At 42.1% G+C, this 7,522-nt stretch overlaps 1 non-coding gene across 1 annotated transcript; it reads right to left on the bottom strand.

Annotated features, from left to right (window-relative positions):
• Positions 1 to 513: 513 nt before the first annotated feature.
• On the bottom strand, positions 514 to 653 carry LOC123622011. Its single transcript, XR_006729376.1, has one exon. It is a non-coding gene; the product is annotated as a U4 spliceosomal RNA (small nuclear RNA).
• Between the last annotated feature and the right edge of the window lie 6,869 nt (positions 654 to 7,522).

Raw genomic sequence — 7,522 nt, 5'->3', positions numbered from 1 at the left:
AGTGATAATCAATCATATTATTATTACATGTAGCACAACTGTGTAGCACTTAGCTAATGTGTGAAAGTGTCACCATCTGTCTATGCACTTACTATTGGTAGAGTCATGTTATTTTGGGGTTTGGGCTATTGCATACAATGCTGCTCTGAATATTCTTGCATATGAGCTTGAATGCATATTTGTATGCATTTCTATAGTTGTGTCCTAGAAATGGAATTCTTGTTTCATAAGGTATGTATGTATTTAACGTTAGTAGATCGTGCCACATGGTTTTCCAGAATGGTTGTACCAATTACATACCCACCAGCAATGTAATGAGAGCTCCTATTCCCCACATCCTAACTATGTTAGATTTTTAAACTGTAGCCAATCTTGTGCATGTGCAGTAGAATCTCATTATATGTTATCTATTTCTGCATAATAAATTATCTCAAAATTTTTTTGGCTTAAAATCTTTATTATCTCACAGTTTCTATGGATCACAGTTTCTTTTTTTTTCTTTCTTTTATTCAGTCCCCGTAGGGACCATCAAAAATTGCCAATGCCAACTATATTGCAAGTCGTCATGGTGGGTATTGGGAAAAGTTTTCAATTAGCAATAATCACACCTCAGATAAACCTCATTGGCTACGATACTGCCACTGTGCAAAGCTGGATCACAGTTTCTTTAGCAGGGTGGTTACACTCAGGGTCTGCTCAGGGTCTTTTGTGAGGTTGCTGCCAGCTGTTGTCTGGGACTGAAAGCTTGCCGGGGTGAGGGGCTCACTCATTCAGCACTTGCGGGGACCCCAGTTCCTCAGCACCTGGCCCCTCCATAGGTTTGCTTGACCCAATCCCTGCAGGCTGTCAGTTTCTGTCTGCTTTAGTCCATCTGTATCTGCTAGAAGCATGTGTCTAAGGCTAGCTCACCCTCCAGGGCAGGGGAATTAGGCTTCATCTCTTGAAAGGAGAAGTATCAAAGAATTTGAGCATATATTTTAAAACCATCGCACTCATTATGGTTTTAATTTATAACTGGTTACTAATGAAATTGTGATGTTCTATTCAGGTATCCTCTTTGGTGAAGTGTCTGCAAATCTCTCACCCATTTTTCTATCTATTGTTTTCTTTTAAAAATTGATTTGTAGGAGTTCTTTGTATATTCTGGATACAAGCTCTTTGTCACAAGTATGTATTGCCTAGAACTACTCAATCATGGGTAATTTTTTGTCTTTTCACCTTTTAGTGTTTTCAAATTTCTTGCAATTAACATATATTACTTTATATTTTAAAATATCTTTTAAAAGTAAAGTTTTAGTGGCAGAATGATCTAAGAAGCAGGCTGCAGGGAGTTAAAATGTCAATGGGTGTTTGGGATGGAAGGCAGTAGGTGTTGGCAAGACAGCGATTTGAGGAGATTATTCACTGACCTGAACATTCTAAACCCTTGTTTCTTTGGAAACTTATGACAGCAGATATTTAAGAAGCCTTAATTAATAAAGTTCTACTTTCTGTCCCAGATTTTGAACATGATTCCATGGATAACATATTACATTTCTTGCCTTCCCAAAGTGGGTTATCTCTTGCCCAGAGATGCAAATGCCTTCAGTTCTAATGTCAGCTTGCTCATAAAAAATGCATAGCCTACAGCTTCAAAATGTGAGAACACTGAATGTATTTGTAACTAGCAGAGCGGCAGAAACACTGCCTGATCTCAATTATCTTTAATCAACGTCCGCTTGCCCGTGGTTTCCTTCAAAGCTGGTTCACCTTTAATTTGTTATGGGAAAGCTCAGAGTTTCTCCTTAATGAGCCCTTCAGTAGTTACCTCCCCAGCTAATCAAAATATTTTCAAATATCTTAATTTTTGGTAGTTTGTTGTCCTTTGGGATTTAATCTAAAACTCTGTTATAGAAGAATGCTTAGGCTGGGCACGGTGGCTCACACCTGTAATCCTAGCACTCTGAGAAGCTGAAGCAGGAGGATCACTTGAGGTCAGGAGTTCAAGACCAGCCCGAGCAAGAGTAAGACCCAGTCTTTACCAAAAATAGAAAAAAATTAGCCAGACATGGCACTCACCTTAGGTCCCAGCTACTCGGGAGGCTGAGGCAGGAGGATCACTTGAGCCCAGGAGTTTGAAGTTGCTGTGAGCCAGGCTGACACCATGGCACTCCAGCCTGGGCAACAGAGTGAGACTCTGTCTCAAAAAAAAAAAAGAAGAAGAAGAGGAGGAGGAGGAGGAGGAGGAGGAGGAAGAAGAAGAAGAAGAAGAAAGAAGAAGAAGGAGGAAGAAGAAGAAGAAGAAGGAGGAGGAGGAGGAGGAGGAGGGGGAGGAGGAGGAGGGGGAGGAGGAGGAGGGGGAGGAGGAGGAGGGGGAGGAGGAGGAGGAAGAAGAAGAAGAAGAAGAAGAAGAAGAAGAATGCTTAACTTTTTCAGAGCTAAAATGATGAGAACGGAACAGTATTTATTGGCGAGGTCAATACATCCTTCTAAACAGTTTAATATGAGAAGTAAATTAAGAAGCCTCCAGATTTTTGTCTTCCCTGATTAGCCTCTCCTGGAATTCTGCCAAAGGATTTCTTTCCTAGCCCATCACCTTACCTGGTTAGATCTATTGTCACATGAAGAAGAAACATTTTGACACTAAATTGCTCACGTTGGAGGGGGGGGGGGGGAGCGAATCTTATCACAGCAGAGGGCAGCTTGCGCCATCTGCTGGGGAAATTGCTAATCCTTCTATAATTTCATGAATTATCTGGCTGGTTCAAGTCAATTCACAACTCATCTTCAGTATTCCCCACTGACAATTATCTGACCCTCTGTCATTAGATCATGTTTCAGAGAAAGGCAAAGTATAATTTACCCTAGATAAAAATAGTTTGAAGCCAAAAGATGCAGGGTTATCCTACCAACTATCTGCTCTTACCCCCAAAAGTAAGATGTCCTAAGATAACAAGTAGAGCTGAAAAATCTCTAACTTCTTTAGGGTGATCAGAGGGAGGGGTGTGTGTATGCGTGTGTGTGCTTTTCCCCCAGACTGACACCACGGGCTTCTTTCTTTCCTTGTTTCCTTCCTTTTTCTGGCTTCTCTTTCTTTGTTTTAATCTTTCCATTTTTCTTCCCCTTGCCCCTCCCTCTCCTTCTCTTCCTTCTCTCTCTCTCTCTCTTTTTTTTTTTTCCAGAGGTAGGGGTCTTGCTGTTTCCCAGGTTGGCCTTGAACTCCTGGTCTCAAGCAATCCTCCTGCCTCAGCCTCCTGAGTAATTGGGACCACAGGTGTGCACCACTGTGCCTGGCTTTCTCTTTTCTAATTAATAAAAACCATTTACTGAGACTTTGGTATGCAGATTACACTGTGGTCACCCACACTTCCAGAACAAAGCCCACAAGTGAAATGGCTCTATGTATATTCTTCAGTTAGCAAACTTTCCAAGTTTCAGAATCATGGCAGAAGCCCTCAGTGTGCCCTGGAGAAAGACGATTGGCCAAATAGCTCAGCATTCTGCTGCTTGGGTGCTGGGCTCAGGACCAGCCGGACTCTTGGGCCCAAGCCAGCCCCTCCCCACGGCTGAGCTCTGCCTCCTGGGGAAGGATCAGACCATGAGTTGACTCCCTGGTGTGCTGCTCTCTTTGCTTGGTCACGTCTCGAGCCAGCCTGCTCCAACAGTTAGTAACTTTAAATCCTTGATTTGCCTTGGGATGAGACAGCTATATTCCCACATTTATGGCTCCAGTGGGTTTTACTTGCAGAGATTTAAGAAAGTTGCTTTGGAAACCCAATGAACTACTGATTTCATAAGCTCTGGATCTGCTTGTTTATTAGGAATGAGTCAGAATGAGTTATTGGAAGTGATGAACGTTTGGATCACAGATGAGGAGGCAGGACTCGCTGTACATACCTTGAACTCAAGTCATGTGACTTTTTCTTTCTATTGTTACTAATGACAGGGGAACATGATTGTGTTTCTACTCTTGACAGGTGTTAGAGATAATTAGTATTGGGACATGTCTGTGTTAGAATAAAAACTAGTCTCTTTTATATTTATTTTGTAAAGTTATAAGAATACTTTTAAGTACTATTGATGGAGACTGTTCATCTTCAGAGGAAATTGTTCAGATTTTCTAGAGGGTCCTCACTTTGTTCTTCCGTCCTGGTTTGCAAAATGATGCCTCCTGTTGTTCGAGCCAAGTGTGGCAGTAGCCAGTTATACTCACATTTCCTGCATTTCTTCTGTGAAGGTGCAGATGTTATCGCTCAACCAGATTCTTTTTGCCCACTGCACAGGGAAAGAGCCAATGCGCTGAGACAACAGAGGCGCGGCTGAGAGTTTATCATTAATAGTTGTTTGGCAGCCAAACGGTAGGGGGAGAAGTTTCTCAAATCCTCCTCCCTGAGAAGCTCTAAGCTGGGGATTTTAAGGGGAATTTGGCAGGCAGGGGGCTTAGGGAATTGGCATTGCTGATTGGTTGGGTCAGGGGTGGGATCGCAGGGACAGGAAGCTGCATTCTTGCACTGAGTGAGTTCTTCCATGAAGGCCACAGGACCAATGGAGTCAGCTCCATGGTGTGGCTCACAGGGCCGGTGGGCGTCAGGGGCCCATAGGAATGCAAGGTCTGCAAACGTATAAAAGGCAGCCTTAGGTTTTACAGTAGGGGTGTTTTCCATATCAGTGATTAAGGAAGTTATAATCTTGAGACCAAAGTCCTAAGCAGTGAGCAACTACAGGGATGCAGGCTGGGGGCAGAAGCCGGTCAGTCCCCGACTGTGGCTATATCCTGTCCAACTTAGACCTCGTGCACGGTTTCAACCTCTTGGTTTCAGTTGATTTTATAGGGATTGTTTCACAGACAATACCAGACCAAAGTCCATTGCACTAGATCTTTTTATAATTATGAATAGTTACTGTGACAAATTAAATAAACTAAAACTTTAAAGCTGTTACAACACAGTAGAGTACTTCCTCACAACCTGGTGACGGCAATAGTAAAGAACTCAGAATCTTGGAGGTTTTCAAATTTCTCTCCTGGGATTTCAGTGGTGGATTTGCTATGATAATATACATGGAAGCAAAGGCTAGGTGGCATTTTACTAAAAAATCAGAAGTACCAGCTCTCCCCTTTCTAGCTGTGTGACCCTGGACAGGTTACTTGACCCTTCTCAGCTTCAGTTTCCTCACCTGCAAAATAGGGATAATAATAGGGTCATCTCATTGGATTGTTGTTCTCATTTAAGTCTCTTAAATGAGTTATTGGTGTTTAGTATGGGGCATGGTTTATAGTAAGTGCTCAATAAATGTTATCAAAAGTAGAAGCAAATTAGTCTCAGGTTCCTTTCTATAACACATGCTGTAGTAACTGGCCTCTCCCCACCACCACCAATGGTCCCGGCCTCCGGATATCCAGGCCCCATGTAGTCCCCTCCCATATGGTACCAGACTTGGGCTGTGTGACCAGGAGAACATGGCAGAAGTGATGAGATTAGACCATGAAAGGGTCCCTGGTTCCAGGCACAGAGCTCTAAAACCCCTGGAATTTCCTGAGTGTTAGGGTGATAAGAGTGTCTTTTGTTCTAATGAAGCAACTCTGGGGTGCCTGGATAGCTCCAGGATGGGGACTGGTTGTCAGAAAGGCCAAGCTTTGATGAGAAGCTTGGACTTTTCTTCACCACCCCCCCAACCTCCAGGGGAGAGAGAGTGATGGGAGATTGTGCTTGTCACCAATGGCCACAGTCAAGCCATGTAATGAAACCTCCATAAAACCCCTAAATGATAGGGTTTAGGGTCCTTCAAAGTTGGCAAACACATTCTCATGCCAAGAGGGTGGCACACCCCAGCTTGATGGGGCAGAGACCCCTGCACTCGGGGACTTTCCTCACCCTACATACCTCTTCATCTGATGTTCACTTGAATCCTTTCTAATAAACTGTAACACTATTTTTAGCATTTTTCTGAGTTCTGTGAGTTGTTCTAGCAAATTATTCAACCTTGAGAGGGGGAGGTAGTGGAAACCCCCTTGTAGGTAACCCTACTTTGTACTACAGTTAAGTCTGACAGAAATGAGACTAACCTGAGACCCCCAGACTTGTGACTGGCATCTGAGGTGAGGGCAGTCTTGTGGGACTGTGCCCTTACACCTATGGAGTGCGACATCAGCTCCAGGCAGTTAGTGTCAGAATGGAATTGAATTTGCAGGACACACAGTTGCCATCAGAGAGTTGGAGAATTGGTGTTGGAAAAGATGTGTGTTTGGTGTCAGGAGGCAAAAAAACCCTCTCAGTTGCTAATCAGCTGACTTAAAAGTGGGAAATTATCCAGATGGGCTCAATATAATCCCATAAGTCCTTACAAGGGGAAGAGGGAAATAGAAGAGGAGTAAGTTACCGGTTTATGTATTTACTATGCTATACTTTTATCATTACTTCAGAGTGTACTCCTACTTATAAAAAAAATTAACTGTAAAACAGCCTTCACATGTCTGATTCAGCTAAGACTGAGAATGAAATACTCCCAAATATATTGTGCTTCTCTAATAACTGTGTAGCTTGTATAAGCTATACATGTATGAATAAAATCAGAACATGTCAACATTGAAAGATCGAGGACTCAATCTTCTCATTTTGGGTGAAGAGAATGTTTCCTCTCATCTAGATCAGTAATTTTCAAAATTTCTTTAATATAACCTTAAGGGAATTTTGAAAAACTATGTACTGCCTTGCTCGTTTTACATCATCTTCTAACAGTCTCTTCATAAGTTTAAACAGTTGCAACCAATTTAATTGCTAGTGTATTGTAAATATCAAGACATTTAAATTAAACTGTTGCATCTGTCTTTTAAAAGTGTCCAAGGAAATCTAAATGCCTTCATGATTTGATTCCCACCTGTATACATTTATTTATTTATTTATTTTACTTATTTATTTTTTTTTGAGACAGAGTCTTACTCTGTTGCCCAGGCTAGAGTGCCACGGTGTCAGCCTAGCTCACAGCAATCTCAAACTCCTGGGTTCAAGTGATCCTTCTGCCTCAGCCTCCCAAGTAGCTGGGACTACAGGCATGTGCCACCATGCCCAGCTAATTTTTTCTATATATTTTTAGTTGTCCAGATAATTTCTTTCTATTTTTCTTTTTGGTAGAGATGGGGTCTTTCTCTTGCTAAGGCTGGTCTTGAACTCCTGAGCTCAAACAATCCGCCCACCTCAGCCTCCCAGAGTGCTAGGCTTACAGGCGTGAGCCACTGTGCCTGGCCCCCACCTGTATACATTTAAACAAAAAAACACATGAATAAGATCTTTTTAATAATCAGAAATCTTATGTGGTTTTCATGTTGAAATCATATTTCCATTACGTACACCTTCATATGCGTGAAAAGCTTTTATTGATCTCTGACACTTGGAGTGATGATACCAGCCATTTAGTCCTAAAAGAACTGAGGGTTATGAGAATTTAATCACAGCAATGCAGTCTTTTTTACATTATTAACTGAAGAAAAGTGGGTGTCCTTTAAAGATTTTTTAAAATTAGGAAGCAAAAAGAAGCCAGAAGGAGC

Source organism: Lemur catta, chromosome 16 (genome assembly GCF_020740605.2).
Source record: "Lemur catta isolate mLemCat1 chromosome 16, mLemCat1.pri, whole genome shotgun sequence".
In the NCBI taxonomy this organism is placed as follows: Eukaryota; Metazoa; Chordata; class Mammalia; order Primates; family Lemuridae; genus Lemur; species Lemur catta.
This window is presented reverse-complemented; position numbering and strand designations above follow the sequence as displayed.